Below are 21,296 nucleotides of genomic sequence, written 5' to 3'. Positions count from 1 at the left end.
GGGCAAACTTTGAAAGTGTCCCCAAATGCAATGGCAAAAACCATCAAGCACTACAAAGAAACTGGCTCACATGAGGACCGCCCCAGGAAAGGAAGACCAAGAGTCACCTCTGCTTCTGAGGATAATTTTATCCGAGTCACCAGCCTCAGAAATCGCAGGTTAACAGCAGCTCAGATTAGAGACCAGGTCAATGCCACACAGAGTTCTAGCAGCAGACACATCTCTACAACAACTGTTAAGAGGAGACTTTGTGCAGCTGGCCTTCATGGTAAAATAGCTGCTAGGAAACCACTGCTAAGGACAAGCAACAAGCAGAAGAGACTTGTTTGGGCTAAAGAACACAAGGAATGGACATTAGACCAGTGGAAATCTGTGCTTTGGTCTGATGAGTCCAAATTTGAGATCTTTGGTTCCAACTACCGTGTCTTTGTGCGACACAGAAAAGGTGAACGGATGGACTCTACATGCCTGATTCCCACCGTGAAGCATGGAGGAGGAGGTGGAATGGTGTGGGGGTGCTTTGCTGGTGACACTGTTGGGGATTTATTCAAAATTGAAGGCATACTGAACCAGCATGGCTACCACAGCATCTTGCAGCAGCATGCTATTCCATCAGGTTTGCATTTAGTTGGACCATCATTTATTTTTCAACAGGACAATGACCCCAAACACACCTCCAGGGTGTGTAAGGGCTATTTGTCCAAGAAGGAGAGTGATGGGGTGCTACGCTAGATGACCTGGCCTCCACAGTCACCAGACCTGAACCCAATCGAGATGGTTTGGGGTGAGCTGGACCGCAGAGAGAAGGCAAAAGGGCCAACAAGTGCTAAGCATCTCTGGGAACTCCTTCAAGATTGTTGGAAGACCATTCCCGGTGACTACCTCTTGAAGCTCAATCCATAATGTAAAAAAGAGGACAGCGCCACAACGGTCAGTGATGAGAAAAAACTTACAGCTTTAATCTGCCAACTGCGGCGACGTTTCGGTATAAACCTTTATCAAGCATGAAGCTCATCAAGAGAATGCCAAGAGTGTGCAAAGCAGTCATCAAAGCAAAAGGTGGCTACTTTGAAGAACCTAGAATATAAGACATAATTTCAGTTGTTACACACTTTTTTGTTAAGTATATAAGGCTTCTTTCACACTAGCGTTAACTGCAATCCATCACAATGCGTCGTTTTGCAGAAAAAACGCATCCTGCAAAAGTGCTTGCAGGATGCGTTTTTTCTCCATTGACTAACATTAGTGACGCATTGCGACGGATTGCCACACGTCGCAACCGTCGCACATGCGCAGCCGGAACTCCGCCCCCACCTCCCTGCACCTCACAATAGGGCAGCGAATGCGCTGGAAAATTGCATCCGCTGCCCCCGTTGTGCGGCGGAGACAACGCTAGCGTCGGTAACCTCGGCCCGACGCACTGCGATAGGCCGAGCCCGACGCTAGTGTGAAAGAAGCCTAATTCCACATGTGTTAATTCATAGTTTTGATGCCTTCAGTGTGAATGTACAATTTTCATAGTCATGAAAATACAGAAAAATCTTTAAATGAGAAGGTGTGTCCAAACTTTTGGTCTGTACTGTGTATATATATATATACACTAAAGAATACAGCAGCACTCTGTAAGTGCTAGGATGTATGCACACACTGAATTCATGAGAGCCCATCAGCCACTGCAGATTCAAATTTGTAGGCTTTTATCCTGGGATAGGCATGTTTGATCAATGTTAAGCTTAGAGTCCTATTAAAGAAAGGCACTCTTTGTCATGCCTCATGGGCTCTTATAAATTGGGCAATTTATGCTCTAAGGACCTTCATTTTTATAAGTTTATTTTATATAGCAGTCCTGTAGTCCAAATTTCATATATTCAGTATTTGCATATGTGTTAATGCTTACAGTGTGCTGCTGTGTTCTTTTGCATATGTACAGCTCTGGCAAAAATTAAGAGACCACCACATCAAAACCCTATCACGGGCAGCCCAATCTCCAGACCTGAACCCCAAAGGAAACCTCTGGAATGTAATCAAGAGGATGATGGATAGTCACAAGCCATCAAACAAAGAAGAACTGCTTAAATTTTTGCCCAGAAGCAGTGTGAAAGACTGGTGGAAAGCATGCCAAGACGCATGAAAGCTGTGATTAAAAATCATGGTTATTCCACAAAATATTGATTTCTGAACTCTTCCTGAGTTATAACATTAGTATTGTTGCTTCTTAATGATTATGAACTCGTTTTCTTTGCATTATTTGAGGTCTGAAAGCACTGGTTTCTTTTGTAATTTTGACCATTTCTCCTTTTCAGAAAAAAAAATAAAAAATGTAATGCTTGGAAATTCAGAGACATGTTGTCAGTAGTTTATAGAATAAAAGAACAATTTACATTTTACTCAAAAATATACCTATAAAGAGAAAAATCAGACAAGCTTAACATTTTGCAGTGGTCTACTCTTAATTTTTGCCAGATCTGTATATATATATATATATATATATATACACTGTGTTCCGAATTATTATGCAAATAATATTTCCTCATATTTTCTCTAAATTACCTATCTGAATTGCAGTCATTGTTATTTTCCAGTCATCTACTATTCTAGTATAATTGCAATGTTTTGGAAAAAAATGCCTATGAAAACAGTATCTTTTAAAAAAAAATAAACACTCAAAATGCATGTTTCAAGTGAAAACTTTATTCTAGGTGAGGTTACATTTGCACATAGGACCCCTTGTTCGAAAGAAGCTTCTGAACTCTCTCGTCCATTGAATTTGTCGGTTTTTGGATGGCTTCTGCTTCAATTGTTTTGCATGTGGACAGAATACCCTCCCAGAGCTGTTGCTTAGATGTGAACTGCCTCCCGCCATCATAGACAAGGCATTTTTGCAGCTGCTCTTTTAACCTTACACAATTGCCTGTTGGAAAGAGTACTCAATTTTTCCTTATCAGCACGCACACGTGTGTGCTGGGAATCAGCTACATACTTCTTGATTGTGCGATGATCACGATGAAGTGTCTTGGCAATGTTGATTGTAGTCATGCCTTGACCTAAATACTCCACAATGTGTTACTTCTCAGCAGCCGACACATCCTTTTTCTTTCCCATTCTGGCAAAAAATGTAGGCTGCTTAATAATGTGGAACAGCCTTCTTAAGTAGTCTTGCCTTTATTTGGACACACCTGCCAAACTAATTTGCACAGGTATCTGCAATTGCTTTCAGTGATATAAAGAGCCCTGACACACATCACCATCAATGAGTTTAAGTGACAATCAAAAAAATTCTAACCTTATCACTCCTAAACTCTATGTGCATAATAATTTGGAACACAGTGTATATATATATATATTTATATTGTGCAGGAACAGGTCAGATGTGTATGGTCTTTGTGTGCTTAAATGATTATGCTAGGGATTCATGTTATGTTTGTGTGTATGAAATCCCCTATGTATAAATCAGTGGGTGTGAAGCTTTGCCAATTACTGGGTTGCCTTGAAGTTTTCTTGCAGATAATCTGCAGGCCTAGATGTCTACAGGGGTTCATCTCAGTGATTGTCACAGGCAGTGGAATGGGAACCCTAAGTCTGCATTTCTCTGGCGACATTAATGGAGATCTTTGGATCAATGTCAGTTTGTTTACAGCAAATCACCGGTCATCGAGGGACACGACAACAGGACCAGAATGCTAAACAGCAGAGTGATAATGAAACAGTGTAACATTTGTGCTACCGATAGCAGCAAATCAGTCCTGGGAAAGTATTTAACTGGATTCTTATATTGCTGATTTTTTATTCAAATATCTAACTTTAACAAGCCAAGCCATTTTTTCTTTATTTTATGTGCTGGCTGTTGCATTTTCTGACAAACCATTTGTGAACCTAAAAAAATTAAGAAACTACCTATTGGTCTTTGTAAGAGAGGTGGCTTTTCTGAATAGTCATACAACTTTTGAAATTTTTTTATTTATTTCCTTTCGGGAGTCCGACTCAGAGGAGTATTCCCATCTCCTAGATCCTATCCCTATGTTTAATAGGTGTAATAATAATAATACCTCCAATTAAAAATATAGTGTAGTTCTTCTGATTTGCTATGTCACTTACCCCATGTGCAGGGCTTTGCAGTAGTTTAGGTATCCATGGTTGCAACCACTAACAAACTACTAACTGTCAGGATATGAGTGGTCATAACCATGGATTCCTAAGCTACTGCAATGCCCTGCACATGGAGTAAGCGACATAGTTAATCCGAAGAACTATGCTACATTTCTAATTGGAGGTATTTGCTAATGTTATTGTTATTACACCTACTACATAGTGGCATAGGATCTCGGAGATGGGAATACCCATTTAACTTATCCCAACACCAAAATAGGTCTTCAGTATCTCCCCTTATGTTAGCCATGTCCACTAAGCTGCCTGACAGCAAAGAAATGAATATTATCAGGAGAAAAGTAATGTCGGATAGAAGTTTGCTCAATTCCTTGCAAACTGACAAAAGTAGACAAACTTAACTTGTAATATTTTACCATTGAGCTCTACTTTTGGTGTTATTTTTAAGGATTTTTGTCTCAACTTTTTCAAAACTGTCTAAAAATAATTAATAATAATAATAATAATAGCAATGTCCAGGTCTAGGTAATGAGCTGAGTGTTGATGGTTGCACATGCTCAGTCACTCCCTGCAGCCAGGGTTCTGCATAGGGAGTAATTAATGGAAGAGAAACCAATAGAAATAGATATTTGGCCTGCTTGTTCTTCTATTGGCTGCTCTGCAGTGCATAGAGGATCAGTAGTGACCCGGCTGTGGGGAAAGTGACTGACCATGTGGGACCAGCATCCTCCAGCTCATTAGATGGATGTATACACATTGCTGTACACTGAATACTAGGTGGCGCTCTACTATGTAACAAAAAAAGTCATAATCCTTCATTGGATCATTTTTTTATAAGCAAGTAAATAGCAAATATTGTCTATTATTTACCTATATGGTGCATAGTATATGTGAGGTTGGGTCAATCATTTTATGGCTGAATATTATTACAGTGCACACATTTAGTTCTACTAGAGCAATATGCTTATTAGCATATTATACTTATACGAATATGCAGTAAGTATAATATTAACATTAGCAAATACCTCCAATTAGAAATGTAGTATAGTTCTGCTGATGTGTTATGTCACTTACCCCATGTGCAGGGCATTGCAGTAGGTTGGGTATTCATGGTTATTATGACCAATCATATAGTGGCAGTTAGTTGCTGTTAGTGATCGTAACCATGGATACTTAAGCCACTGCAATGCCCTGCACAAGGGGTAAGTGACATAGCGAATCTTACTGCACAGTCTCCTGTGGTCATGTCTGTTTTATAATAAACCTACATCAGACGTAGAGACCACCAGGAATCTTATGTAACTACTCAGACTGAAATGTGAACTTCAGGATATCTGCAAATGCAGGACTTTATTATTACTGTAGGATTTCACTCAGTCAAGAGAGAAATATGGCAAAATTAAGGATAAACAGAACATCGACTTGAAACAGGGTTTCTATTGTTTAGTATTCTCCGCAGTGGCTATTATTGTGTGCAACCAACAAATGACAGAGGATTTAGGAGGGTCAATGAAAGAGCAAAGGCACAGTCATTGTGGGAAAGGGCAGCCAAAGAGATAGCGGGAGCAGGGACAAAAACAGGCAGAAACAGACCGAAATCTGAATCTAATTAACAGATGGCTGCTGTAAAAGTCGTGGAAGCTAGTAAATTTGGCTAGGAATAAAAAGATGGACAGTGGGATTGTGAATGAGACAACAGGTTGCAAAGTGATTATGGGATAATGAAGGAAAATGCAATATAAGTATGCAGAGGAAGGCTTATTTCTTAACATACTGGAATTTATTAACCTGGTGTCTACTGTTTGTAGAGGATGGCTTAAGCGCCCACGAGGGGCATATACAAAATATGTTGTTTGTTTGTCTATTTATTGTAGGGTGTTTAAGATGGCACAAACATGTACTGGCCAAACAGGAAGAAAATGCGCAATTTGTCGACTGCAGCATAAGAATCAGAAGACTTAGTTATTTGTTTAAGCACATATTACATATAATATATCCCACAAACTATACTGTTATACAGCGGAGCACACAGTTTACAACAATGTTTAGGTACTTTATAAGCATAGAATCATAGTATGTTAGAGTTGGAGTGGATCTCAAGGGTCATCGTGTCCAACCCCCTGCTCAAAGCAGGATTCACTAAACCATGTCAGACAGATGTCTAGTGTTGAGCGATACCGTCCGACACTTGAAAGTATCGGTATCGGAAAGTATCGGCCGATACCGGCAAAGAATCGGATCTGATCCGATACCGATACCCGATACCAATACAAGTCAATGGGACTCAAGTATCGGAAGGTATCCCTGATGGTTCCCAGGGTCTGAAGGAGAGGAAACTCTCCTTCAGGCCCTGGGATCCATATTAATGTGTAAAATAAAGAATTAAAATAAAAAATATTGATATACTCACCTCTCCGACGCAGCCTGGACTTTACCGCTGTGAACCGGCAGCCTTCTTTGCTTAAAATGAGCAAGTTCAGTACCTTCCATGACGTCACGGCTTCTGATTGGTCGCGTGCCGCTCATGTGACCGCCACACGACCAATCACAAGCCGTGACGTCATCCCTCAGGTCCTAAATTCCTAGAAGGGAATTTAGGACCTGAGGGATGACGTCGCGGCTTGTGATTGGTCACGTGGCAGTCACATGAGCGGCACACAACCAATCAGAAGCCGTGACGTCATGGAAGGTGCTGAACGCGCTCATTTTCAGCAAAGAAGGCTGCCGGTTACTACCAGGGCGCGTCCGAGGGTGAGTATATCCCTATTTTTTATTTTAATTCTTTATTTTTTACATGGATATGGATCCCAGGGCCTGAAGGAGAGTTTTCTCTCCTTCAGACCCTGGGAACCATACACTGGGAACTTCCGATTCCGATTCCCGATACCACAAAAGTATCGGATCTCGGTATCGGAATTCCGATACAGCAAATATCGGCCGATAACCGATACTTGCGGTATCGGAATGCTCAACACTACAGATGTCGGTACAAATTCTGTTTGAAGACTTCGATTGAAGGAGAACTCACCATTGAATCATAGAATGTTAGAGTTGGAAGGACCTCCAGGGTCATCGTGTCCAACCCCCTGCTCAATGCTGGATTCAGTAAACCATCTCAGATGTTTGTCCAGCCTCTGTTTGAAGACTACCATTGAAGGAGAACTCACCACCTTTTGAGGCAGCCTGTTCCTGTGTAGTGTCCAACTGAATGCCAGGGCACATGGTTTCCCAGCAGAGCATTGCCTCCTCAAGTTTTCCTTATTCCCATTGTGCATCTTTGGCCATTTCTTCCCCAGATAGCCAAAGCACATGTACCCAGATGTCCACATAATACAAAAGAAAATATGATTTTCCAGACAAGGCTACTTTCTTCCATTGCTCCATTGACCAGTTTAATTGATTACATGCCCCTAGTAGGCCTTGTCACTAGCGTCAAATATATATATATCGAGCGCAACAATCACTTTCCATTTCCATGGGCAATAACAAATATACAGTATATTTGAAAGTAAGATTTTATGCAATATCTCACTTAACACTAGAATCATTTCCAAAAATTTGACAAGACTGTTTCATAGAATACTTTTTTAACCCTTAATACATAAGTAAGGTTAAAAATATAACTTTTATTACAAAATCTTAATTTTTACTCAAATTATTTGATGCAAAAATGAGTACACCCCACATCAAAAATTATTACATTTAGTATTTTGTTTGAACTCTATGATTTTTAAGTACAGCACCAAGTCTTCTTGGTGTGGAATAAACATGTTGGTGCTATATTGCAACCTCTATCTTTTTCCATTCTTCAATATTAACCTATTTTAGAGCCTGGATGTTGGATGGAGCGTTATGGCCAACTTTTCTGTTCAGAATATCCTCATAGGTGTTCGATTAGGTTCAAATCAGGAAACATACTGTACTTGGCTGCTGAATCACGTTCACACTGCTCATCTTCGCACATACAACAGATTGTATGTGTTGGATAAATGTCATGTTGGAAAAGTGCACATCTACTAAAAGCATGGTGTGATGGAACATCTTTTCTTTTAATATAGACCTGTACAATGGTTAATTCATGATACGATCAATGAAATGTGGCTTCCTGACACCAGCCGTGCTCATGCAACCCAACATAAGGACAGATACCACCATGTTTTACTGTAAGCACCATGTATTTTTCTAAATTGATTTTTCTAAATGAATGGATCAAACTTTCTGAAAACAACTTTATGGATTTACTACTGCTTTTATGCTATTTTCTTCTAAAAAAAAGCATCGACGATGAGCCTTTTTTGAAATTTCACAGATTATTAGTTCTTGTAGTTAAGAAACCTTGTCTCATGTAAACTTAACCTTACTTCTAGCAGAGAGAGCGCCCCCTTGTCTAATGAGGGGGTGTAACATGAAACAGCTTTTGATCATACATTTTGTATTGGCCATTTATGTATTTGTACAGGTTAGTTAAGTTGAGACTTCTCTTCTCAAGACTAAATACATTTAATTACTTCTATCTTTCCATGTAGATAAGAGCATATATGCCCATTACCAGTTCTTGGCTCTTCTTTCTTTGCAACTTTCCTAGCTCCGTGGTATCCTTTCAAAGACCTGTTGCATAGACGTAAACTGCATACTCCAGATGATGTTCTACTAACACTTTCCAAAGTGGTAGTATTATATCTTTTTAAGGCTGGTTTCACATTTGCAGTTGTGTCCGCAGTGTTTGTGCCGCAATTTTCCGCATGCATCGTGTATTCCTATATTTAACATTAGGGACGCAGGTGTCTGCGATTGGTTGCGTTTTGCCGCATTTGACGACGCATTCGTCGTTTCGTCGTCTGCCGGTAAACGCTACATGTAGTGATTTTAGAGGCGTCAATTTGCTGCCTAGAAATGTATGCGGTTGTTAGCGGAAGGAATGCGCCAAAAACGCATTACGGTCTATGTGAACTCATGCGTTCGCAAGCACATGCGTTTGCTTGCATTTGTGAACGCATGCGTTGCACCACAGGAAAACATGTCTAGACACTGATTAGCCACCCTCCACATACAAACTGATAAAAGGAGGGAGTGGACATTGGCAGGTCACTATACAGCAGACTGGGAAGCAGACCAGACAGAGGAAAGCACCTTGGAGGAAACAAGACTCTGAACAATGTGAGTATATCAAAGCCAATGCCTTTATTTTCTATTTTCTGTCTCTATATGTCCAAATTTCTGTCATTTTTTTCTTTCTGCATGTATCAGAATGTCATCTTCTTCTGATGAGGAGCAACAGCCTGGGCCTGCACAAGGGGAAAATGTCAGTGAAGTGAGTACTCACCTCTTCAGACTGGTAATTATTCACCATCACATCTACACGTGTCAATTTTTTTTTCCTTTTTTTAGAGCAGTTCTTCCACTGTGGCAGAGGCTGAGCAGGAGCAGCGTGGAGACGCTTGGGTGGCAAGGCGGCAGCGTGTAAGTATACCTGACTGACTGTTTATTGTATCCTGACTTTACAATTCTTGAATGTTCATTTCTTTACTTTCCTCTTTCTTTACCCTTTTCTTCTTTACTCCTTTTTTTTCTTGATTTTCAATATTCATGCAAGTTTTCTGTCTCTGTCTTCTTTCTTTTCCTTATGTTAACCTCTCCAACATTAATGTCTTTATTTATTTTTTAGGTTCCAGAACGGGATGAGCACCTCATTGAAAATTACCTCCTAATCTCCCTGGTTCATGAGCGAGTCCCGTTGTGGGACACCTAGGTTCCGCAGCACTCGGACAACGTGACGATCCGGAGGCTATGGAATGAGGTGGCCAAAGCGATGTGGGATGGCTTGGATAACGCCCCGACTCAGGTCTGAAATGCATTTTGTAAGTATTGCAATGCGGTGTGCTGCAGCAGTGACCTTGGCCGTGATCACACACAGTTGTGTGATCACGGTCAAAAGTGCATTGTCTAACCATTATTTATATTTTTCATCAGTGCTCAAAGTCAAAACACGCTGGCGTTCGATGAAGGATGGCTTCAACAAGGACCTTCGTCAAGAGAGCCGGGTTCCTAGTGGTTCTGGAGCAAGGATCCGCAAATACAAGTATCACCGCATCCTTGTATTTTTGTGACCTGTCCTTGCCCAGAGAACGTAAGTATTTTTTGTGGTGTAATGGGTTGTCTTGGATTGCCTAATCTGTATTTTTCTATTCCACAGGAGTTGGCGCTTTACTATAGGAAATGTTTGGTAGTAATGTGTTTTTTTTCTTCTTTTTTCACAGCACATGGAGCAGCACTCTTGACCCTGGTTCTGGAGCGGTCCTTCATCAAACAGCCACAGACCCGTCCCAGCCTTCCAGCAGTGCTGCTGTAAGTGGGCCTGCTACACAGACTGGAGACCAGGAAGCAGGTCTATCAGGTGTTCCCCTGCCTCTGCCTCTTTTTTGGGGGGCTCTTCCCAGCAGCGGCAGAGGGCCTCGGACAGGTCACTCATGCCCAAGTTTTTGCACTTGAGCTCGGTCTTTCATGATGGACTCAAGGCGATGGGTAACTGACTGGATAGTGCCATAAACCATATGAATACACTTATCCAGGAGGTCACCAAAATCCTTGACCAAGTGAATGCCGACCTCCAGAGGCCAGCACATTATTTTTTTAATCAAATTGAACAGGGCATGTCGGAACACCTTACTCCTGATCTCCAGCTTAGTGTCATGCAGGCCTGCAGTGCTGCTTATGCTCAGGTCGGTATTTTCAGCAGACAGTGATGGCATATCCACCTGTGCCAACACACTTGACCTCAATGTCGAGCTCTGCTGCATACCACTGCATGGCCACCTCCATTCCAAGCACTGCCAGACACCACTACAGCACCACCACCATGTCTAGTGCTGTTGGACAGCCCACCACCACCACCATGACAACTGCTGCTCCTGCTTGGACCTCCTCCACTGCCTCCACCATGCAGCAGCAGGACCCAGGCATGGCCTTCCACTCCACCACCACCACGATGCAGCAGGACCCTGGCACTGCCTTCTGCTCCACCACCACCACAATGCAGCAGGACCCTGGCATTGCTTTCCGCTCCACCACCACCACCACAATGCAGCAGGACCCAGGCGTGGCCTTCCCCACCCCCATGCAGTAGCAGGATCCTGGCATGGCCTTCCGCTCTCCCACCACCATGATGCAGCAGGTCTCAAGCATGGCCTTCCCCACCACCATGCAGCAGGAGAACCCTGGCATGGCCTTCCACTCCACCACCACCACGATGCAGCAGGACCCAGCCATGGCCTTCCCCACCACCATGCAGCAGCAGGACTCTGGCATGGCTGTCCGCTCTACTAGCACAATGCAGCTGCAGCCGTACCCTGACAGGTCGCCCACCATGACCAGGCCGCAACAAATGAGCCCACCGAGGCTCCCTAGACTTACACATAGATCCCAAAAAGGGAAAAAAAATAAAAAGCAGCAGACTATCTGTATTCCTCCCCCCTCACCCCCCAATGTGTCTGTAATGTCAGGTTTGTCTCACCCTTCCAGTGTGTCTCAGCCCTCTCATGCGTCAAGCCCCATCCCCGAACTCCCAGACCCCACTACTTTAATTGCCCCTTCTCCTGCCACCCCTGCATCATCCAAACTTAGCCAGGTCTCACAGCTACACACCCCCCAGTTCCGTCACTCTACCCAAAGCAGGCACAGTTAAAAAATTTTTGGGTTAAAAAATAAATGTTTTCCCCCCAATAATGTTTGGTTATTTGTGTATTTTGCCACTGGCAACACACACCATGCGCCGAATGAAACACTGCACTGCATACTATATTTTTTTGCCAACTCATAGCTCCAGTAGATATTAAGTACAAGACTGCAGCTTTGTGTGTTTGGTATAGAGCTATGAGGTCGCAAAAAATAAATATAACTTGTATTTTCTCTATAATCTCTTCAGTCTGATTAATCTGTGTCGCAGACTGAAGAGAAAATGGCGGTAATACAAAGCAGAACTATACTCAACAGGTCATGTGTCATAAATAGTGAGTTGCACGATGCACAAAACTCTGTGTCTTAAACTCTTTAATTAGGACACCTGACCTGGTGAGTAGAGAACTGCCTTGTATAACCTCCATTTTTTTTCAGTGTATGTAATCTATTTCACACAAACCGAAGAGACGATGGAGGTCACACAAGGCATATCTATACTCACCTGAACATGTGTCAGTAATAGTGAATTCATGAGGCTGTTATTTGTGCATCATGAATTCATTATTTATGACACCTGACTTGATGAGTGTAGCTCTGCTTTGTATTATACCTCCATCGTCTCTTCAGTCTGCGTCCAATAGATACTGCAGAACAGAATCAGGACGTAATGACGTCAACTACCTTATCACTAGCAACCTAAGTGGTTTTTAGAGGAAATACATAGGAGACTCGGTCAAGATATTAAAACACAAAGTTTATTAACAGAAAATATTAGTAACATTTAAAACATAACTGGTACAGACCCAAATCCAACAGGACATTTTACACAATATTGTCTTACCATGCCACACGTCCAATATTAGAATCAAAATAGGCAGCAAATTGGTTCAAACAGTTGACCGCATATGGTGATGCTGGTAATCTGGCAATGGGTTTTCAACTGAGTCATCCAGTTCAATGTTGGGTCGCTCCTTAGCCATTATGCAATTGTGGAGAACCACATAGGCTTTGACCACCTCATCGACTGTCTCCATTTTTAGATTAAAGGGAAGGCGCCACCAGTTTTCTTGTAGTTTGTTTTTTTGTGAAATTAAGCTTAAAATAGTAAATAAAATGTATTAAGGCACTGTTTGCACTGTTTGCAAACATTTATATATGAAAAATATTATATAATTTCTTACAAATATATATATTGACCACTAGGGGGAGCATTTTCCGTTTTAGACCTCAAGCAGCTATAGAAAGACTTACCAGCTTTACTGTTAGCTGGAAAATCTGGGCAGTAACTGCTGACATCAGCATTTCCCTCCCCTTTTGGGTGGTCTAATATCCCTGGGGCAGAATGAAGAGCAGCATCACAGGGCAGAGCCATTTTGTGTGTGACTGCCCTGTGATCTGCTATCACCAGCAGTTTATAGTTTATGTGGTGTGTATGGAGCAGCATTGTCTGTGCAGAGCTGTCTGTGACTCATCCCTCAGTAAGATAAGAAGGAGCTCCAGGTCTGCAGTGAATGGCCAGGCATTGTGGAGGGAGGGGAGAGGTACATTGTATGGCAGAGACAGGTGTCAGGTGTCACCTCCTCTCTGCAGGCTGTGAGTGCAGCTTAATGGAGTGAATGGAGCTCCTGTGATAGAGAGTAAGTGGAGCTAGGCAGAGAGCACTGGGCTATAATAAAATGGCAGCTAGTCACACCTACAGCAGTGAGTTGTGCAGCCCACAGAGGCGTGCCCAGCTCACTGCTAACACCTCTCCAATGTTATAGATAGGGTCCTCGCCGGTCTATTATCTCCTATGTCCATGGGGTGCTGTAAAATGACACTGTTAGTGTCGTGAACTGCTGTGAAACCAAGATGTCAGCCCCCAGTTCCTTCTTTAAACACATATAACACACGAAATCTGTTTCACATGCATTTAAAACTTGGTTATAGCAGCATGTTATGCTACATTACAGTGATTTATTAATGATCTACAAACGCGGTACCTTACCTTTAATGGCTGTCCCAAGAATGTGCCATTTTGAGACTAGAATCCCAAAGGTACACTTTACTGTTCTTCAGGCCCTGGTCAGTCTGTAGTTATAAATCCTTTCAGTGTGATTCAAGTCCCGGCTGGAATATAGCTTCAGTAGGTTTTCACACATCTGAAAGGCCTCATCCCCAACCATAACAAATGGCATTGGTGGGCCTTGAGTGTTGGGGAGATGTTGTGGCAGTGGAAAATAAAAAATTTTGCCATACACACGTCAGCCCATATCCGAGTTCTTGAAAGTCTGTGAGTCATTGCCACGGCCAAAAGCTCCAATGTCCACGGCGATGAAGCGACAGTCTGCATCGGCTATTGCCATGAGCACAACAGAAAAATATTTTTTGTAGTTGAAGTACTCCGATCCAGTTCTGGTGGGTTTGATAATGTGTATGTGCTTTCCATCCACCGCTCCCAAACAGTTGGGGAAATCATACACACTCCAGAATTTTTCTGCAATTTCAATCCACATGACGTTCGTGGGTAGGGGTATAAAATCACAAATTCACAAAGCCCGGCAGGTGTCCACAACTATTCGAGAGAGGGTGGAAATTCCAAGCCAGTACTGAAAGTGGATGGATGATAAGCTCTCTCCGGTTGCCAGAAATCTGAAATAAAATAAAAAAATAAAATTACAATCAATTCCATTTATGGTGGTGTTTAGCTAAATACATAAAGGAAAATACAAATAATACACGGCAGACCAACAATAATTATGACTGGCATTTGTTTATAATTATTACGTACCTTAATGTAACTAGGAGATGTTCCTCTGCTGGAATTGCTCTACGGAGCTGGGTGTCCTGTCTCCGGATGGCTCCTTGGACACGACCAAGCAAATCCCGGAAACAGTCTTGAGGCATCCTGGTATTTTCCTGGAATTTGTCTGGGTTGGCATTAAGCTCCCCATATAGCGTGTGATAGGCTCCGCGGCTCTCCCGGAGTTCAATAATGGGGTGTCTCCAAAAACGCCTACACCGTGTCCTTCTCTGTTGTTCTCTATTTCTTTGTTGCTCCCAAGCAAACGCACAGGCAAGAAACAGCCTGATGCTTAAATCCAGGTTGAAATAAAAGCTCTCCATGCGAAGATCCATCATGACACAGGATACAGTAGCAAACTGTTAAGATTTCAGCAGTCCTAGGGTCTATATAGCGATATCACATAATACACGCCCACCGTTGTCCCTTTGTCTGTTTATCTAGTTTTTTCTCCTGTTAAATTTTCCACAATGCGCACAGAAAACGCAACAACGCATGCAAAACGTATGGAAAAGCGTGTAAACGCTGCATTTTTTTAACCGCATGCGTTACCTTGTGCGTCTAAAAAACACTGCGTTTGTACGCGTTTGCATGCGGTTTTTCGTGCGTTTGAGGTTGCGGATTAAACGCTGCGGATTGTAACGCAAATGTGAAACTAGCCTAATACATTACAATATCTGAATGATCTTACATACTGTTTCTTAGTCTGCGATATACAAGTATACCTGGCTCCTTCTCTACAAATGACACTCCTAGTTGTAATCTCCTTAGAACATGTGATGTCTGCATATTATCAGTGCCCAGGGGCATAACTTCACATTTCTGCACATTGAGCCTCATCTGCCACGTGAATGACCAAACACTCATTTATTTTTCATGTCAGCCTGTAATTTATGGTAACAATTATAAAATACGGCACCCGCTTGTGATGCAACAAAGTGATTTATTGAACAATTGCAATCCAGAATGAGAAAACGTTTCAGTCTCAATAGACCTTCATCGGTTCACAGATTGCTCTAGAAGATCCGTTCTAATTCAGAGAGATAGTTCTGTAAAGTGTCTGCGGCACCCACCGCAGCGTGGAATGAGAAGTTCTGTAACTTCTGAACATCTTTGATAAACTGCACTATATTGTATAGCTTGATGTTATCTGAAAAAATAGAAACAATATCATATAGGCCTTCTATATAATTAATAAATAAAATGAATAACTTTGAACACAACATTAAACCTTAGAATATGCTACTTATAAGTCGTTGACGGTAGCAGTCATTCCCCAGAGTTCTGAGGGTGCAGTCTTTGAACCATTTTTCGATTCAATTACATACCTTACTTTTTAAGTCTGAAGACCCCCGATTCATCAAGAATGGCCTTTTTCATGCTGATCTTAATAAGGAAGGGTGCTGGAGTCAGGTGCTCCTGTTTCATTAAGAGATGCATGCCTCTCACTGAATCAGATGTGCCTGACAATTGGTCGTGCCTCTTTATCCTTCTCGCCACATATTTTACTCCACTCTGGAACAGGAATACAATTTGTAGTATAAGGAACTCCGCAGCTACTCAAGAATTTGATAATGTTAGGCTGCCACACCCCGTTCGACCCCAGCTCTACCCCATTTAGTCAGAGCTGGGCAAAAATGGTGTAAGAATGTGAAAAGTCAACAACTTTTAGCACAGCCTTCTGTTGGGCCAATTTATTGTGACCTTTCAAAGCTATTTACTCCAGAATTCTAGCATAAAAGGTTTGATGAATTGGCCCATAGACTTTAATTTACCCATTAGGTTTTATGTGGGAAAGTCTCAAATTCCTTTACAAAGTCAAAAACACTATCAAGGGGATTCATCTAGACCAGTGATTCTCTCACTGGTCTTAATAAAAGGGCATTTTGGAGCTGATGCTCCTGATTCACTAAGATATTCACACCTCTTAAGGAGGAGCTTAGTGGTGTACGCTAGTATGTGCACCTCGCCACCAACCTTACTCCAGTTCCTTTGACGAGCAGAGATTGCTTGCCCCATCCCTTCCCCGTCCCACTCCTTCTCCACCCACTTTGTTGGAGCTGGGTGAGAATGGTGTGAATGGCCAATAGTTGCATTTCTTGACGTAACTTGGCATTTGTGAAAAAATTGGGACCTTTCAAAGCTTTTTGTGTGAGATATCTGGCGAAGAAGCTTTGATGAATTGCCCCTTATATCCACAACTGCTTTGAATATCTGTAGGCATATTTAGTTGGTTAAAAAGTAAAGAAAATGAAGAGCACTCACCATCCTTAAAAAATTCCAAGCCTTTATTGCGACATACAAGTCTTCAGCAGGGGAGCAGGGGATAATGTGAACAATGAACAGACCATGGCCGTTTCACACTGCCGCGGGTCCTACTATAGGACCTTGCTGTATGTACATACCGTATGTTCTTTCTGTAGTTAAAAATCTATTACCAATCTAGTGCTTGGTAAGTAACACTAAAATCTTGGACACTAGGTGAGAGTCAATGCTCTGTTTACGGGGAAATAAAATCAATGACAGAGTGATAAAGTAACACTATCAAAATATTGTAACTGAAATATTCGGTGTATCTTGTCAGCTGTGAACATTTTCTTATTACTGAAAAAAAAATTCACACAAAGTGCAGGTGTCTATGAAGGAGTCTGCAGCCAGTGTGCCAATGTTGGCACCACACTTATCGCTGCAGCTTATCCTGTAATCCTGGCTCTCAGTTCTTTAGGTGGGAAGAATATTTTCCTTTGTAGATAGTTTTGAATATTATATTCTCATTCTCACCTTCCCAGGAGAGATGCTCCACAAAGTCAGTAATTGGCAGAACTTTGATAAACTAGCAGGAGAATTGTGGGATCGCAGAATCATCCGAGACACTAGAGTAGTGGTAAATGCCTGGAGACAACTGTTTAATATCTCGATGCATATGTGACTGTATGATTTTTTTGCTTTATTAGTGTTATATTGTATTGTTTTTGAAATTGTTCTATACTGATTCAAAGGCACAATAATTTAACTCTTACAATTCCACCTTGCCAATTTACAAATGATCTACTGGAAGTTTAAGTAGAAGTGGAAGACTCACATGTTACAGACTCCGAGAGGGCTTTATAACACTTCCAATTTTCTATTAAATCTTAGAAAAATACTCTGCTTTTCTGCTTTATTTCCTAAAGCTTTTCTAACACTAGAAGAAAAGAAACCAGACATGTAACACTAGTTTTATTTTATTAGTAACTGAATCTTTTGATACAGTGCACAATTCTTAGCAGTTCCAGCAGAATATTGTCCAAGAAAATGAAGAGCTGCCTGGATTCAGAGCAGCGATGTGTGGTGCAGGGGAAACGTTTTCTTACAATATAATAGTGTTTGGGCTGGTAACAGCTTGACTTAATTGGTTAAGAGATATCGAGTGAGTGGAGATGTGCTGTGAAGCTTTTGTGTGTTGGGGAATCGATGGACTAGGGAAGTATCAGAATTTCATTAGTGTGTGTGAAAACATCATTTCTCAATTAGCTGAATCTCTAGGACGTGTACTCTTGTGTCGGACACTTTAATTGCAGTTTAAATCCTTATCACCTGGAATTTGACAAGAAGTGGCATGGGAGGGAGGAAAGCTTTCCGAACAAGATTACTCTACAAGTCAGAAACCTGCCCGTAGCAGAACTGAACTGAAGCCCCTGAATCGAAATGAAGGAAGGAAAAGCATTGCAAGATGTTCTAAAGTATAAATTCTACAGGACAGACATGATTGACATGTAGGCTTTCTAGACTATTGAGACTACACACAGTAAATTAAAGTGTACCTCCATTTAGAGAAAGTACAGTGGCAAGAATACACATCTAAAATCTGGTGGGAGATAACCAGAGCTGGCGGTCTGTTTCAAGCAAACAAGATGGGATGCTAATTCCACCAGTGGGTCCCTGTGCAAGTGTAGTAGGATGGTCCCTTGCTCTTTCACTAGTTTAAAATGATGGTCTACAATGCAAAAGTCATGTTTTGACAAATTAGGGGGGAAATTGCTACGTAATGCCAAATATGGCAATCGGAATAAATTCTTGAATTTCTTACCCCTCTTTAATAATCTAGCACATGTAGCCTGTAATATTATTACACTAAGGAAAAGATATCCAAGACCTATAAAAAGGGAACCTGTCAGGTCCCCAAACAATATTATCTGGCAGATATAGGGTTAATCTGCAGGTTACTAGAATTTTAAAAGCTGTACTGAAAGCCCAGATACCGGTAGATAATTAACTTTATTCATCCAGGCAGCCTCTGGCTTTCAGTCATTGAGGCTTGTCAGAATGGCTTCAGTCACCACTCACAGTGTGTATGGCTGTAAGCATGCCCCGGCATATTGACTGACGACCAGCTCTGCACTGATGCACTGCAGAGACTTCTACCGGCCATTGTGCCAATGGTTACAGTTGTCGCTCACTGATTAATAAACGGTGACTAAAACCACCCTGGCACACCTTTATGACTGATAGCAGGAATAAAGTTCATTTTCTTCCAGTAGCTGGGCTTTTAGTACAGCAGTCGCTTGGCTTTAAAATGCCGTTAAACTGCATAGTAACCACAAATCTGCAGGTCAATAGCAATTGGGGACATGACAACTTCCTCTGGCAGAGAGTTCTTTAATCTCTCTACTCTTACAGGAAAGAATCCACTTTTATGTCGGTGTAGAAATCGTCTTTCCTCTAGATCTTGTGGATGACCTTTTGTTATAGTTATACTACTGAGTACTGTATAAATATATACAATGCCAATCTTATCCATATGCTGTATCTATAATAGCAGCTCAGCCCTACAACAAAATATACTGGATATACACATAGCTAATAGGTTAATAGAGGTTGTCCAATACCTGGGTAACACCTTTTCATATGAAGTAGTCCCCCTTGTACAATAAAAAAATATACCCCTCTCCTTTGCTCTGCCATGTAAGCACTGCGGCTAATCTCACATAGCGCAACGGGACTCATAGGGCACAACAATGACAAGAAAACCTCGGCAGACAGGGCTCTGACATTGCTGGAATGGTGCCAATGTGGGAGGTATCTATTTTTATTGACAAGCGGCATTACTTTATTTAAAAATGGGTTGTCCAAGTAATCTTTTGTCTTCAAAAGCAGCTCTCTTACCATAGGCTGTGCATAGTTCTCAAGCTTGGTCTCTACTGTTATTATGGGCAGAGCTGCAATAATAGGTACATCATATGGACGAGATTGGTGCAGTTTTGGAATAAAGGAAAAACCTTATATTCTAACATAACACAAGTATCATACAAGTAGTGATGAGCAAATCTGATGAAATTCAACTTTGGCAGCATGCTTAATTTAAACCAGGAAATTCAATTTGCATCAATTTTTTATGCTTTAGTGTCTATCCAGAACATAATAAACGTAGGGTAAAAGTAATAAGAAAATTAATATTCACCTCTTCACAGCACTCACATTGTCCATGCAACTCCCTATCTGGTGTTTCTGATCCAGTCTTCACTCACTGGCCACTTGTCTTCTTCATGTCATAGATCTCACTGTGTTTTTACTGTCTCCTGCTACCAGTAGGCCTTGTGACATAATGACGCCATGGCTTGACGCATTGCATAACATGAAGTGAGGCTTACTCAGTTTAGGCCTAGTGCTAAAGACCCTCAAGACTCTTGGCATAAAATTAGCTGTCCACTATTTGGTTAACCATTTCTTAATCCCTATGTTTCCCTCTTAAATAGTAAGACCTATACTCACCTCTGGTATCGGCGCCATCCCAGAGATGTTGACCTTGGGATCACAAGACTTTGTTATGTTACGTGATCGCTGTGGCCAATGAGTGCTGCCTTCACTCTCCCTGCCTTCAGATGAATCACATACATATGGAGGAAATAACAGAGCAGCAGCTCTCACGTCCTCCAGATGTATGGCCTCGGAAACCCAGAGCAAACCTAGGCAAACGAGGTGAAAGTTGGGAAGAGCTGGGCATATTATTTTGTTATGTAACTACTTTCCTGCCATTTTGAATCCATAAATTCATGGCTCCAAATTTTTGTGGGATTTGAGGAGAATTTAATTTAACATTGAGTTGGAAAAAAATCTGTTCAAAGTAAGAGCAGGTTGATAAGTTAGAAAACATACAAAAGAAAATAAAAATCCAGCAATGCTCCAATGTTTTCCAGCCACTTTTTACTACATTGAAACATATAGTTTTGGGTGGCCGATCTAGATTCTGTACCATTTAACATAAGTCAAGTTAAAAAAAAAAATCTGTCCTCCTAATCTTTTTCTTACTGCTGTAATATTTTCCAAAATACTGAAGGACATAATCTCATTGTGCAGGCGTAGACTTATGTATGCATATGCTACCTATACCTTGCTACATGGATCAACATGTTAGGGCATGCTAGGCTATGGGTTGAACTAGATGGACTTAAAGTCTTCCTTCAACCTTAATAACTATGTAACTATGTAACTATGTAACTATGTAACCTATGACACTGCCTATTATTAATAGTAGTCTCACTCAAATTTGTGTGTTGGTATATCACTTAGTTTATATGAAATTAATCAGACGCACAAGTATGAGTTATGAGCCAGAGATGAAGAAATGGATGGTGGATGGTACATAAAACACATTATCATTTGTTCTTTATTTTAAAGTCACTGTACAGTGAGATTTTCCTGCAGAGATTCCATATTTTGTTCTGCTATAAAAAAAAATCAGTTATTGAATTTTTAG

General features: G+C 41.4%; 1 protein-coding gene and 1 long non-coding RNA gene across 3 annotated transcripts in view; one reads left to right on the top strand and one right to left on the bottom strand.

Moving 5' to 3' along the window:
• LOC143784241 (uncharacterized) overlaps positions 1-5,239 on the bottom strand; it is a 59,650-nt gene extending 54,411 nt beyond the window's left edge. Inside the window, exon 1 of the long non-coding RNA XR_013217748.1 lies at positions 5,179-5,239. This is a non-coding gene — a long non-coding RNA (uncharacterized LOC143784241). The remainder of the gene's footprint in view (positions 1-5,178) is intronic.
• The window catches only part of ERBB4 (erb-b2 receptor tyrosine kinase 4), a 1,241,858-nt gene that overhangs the window by 593,437 nt on the left and 627,125 nt on the right, over positions 1-21,296 (top strand). The window lies entirely within an intron of this gene.

This window comes from Ranitomeya variabilis, chromosome 7 (genome assembly GCF_051348905.1).
Source record: "Ranitomeya variabilis isolate aRanVar5 chromosome 7, aRanVar5.hap1, whole genome shotgun sequence".
Taxonomy (NCBI): domain Eukaryota; kingdom Metazoa; phylum Chordata; class Amphibia; order Anura; family Dendrobatidae; genus Ranitomeya; species Ranitomeya variabilis.
Note: the sequence above shows the minus strand (reverse complement) of the source record. Positions and strands in the feature narration are given on the sequence as shown.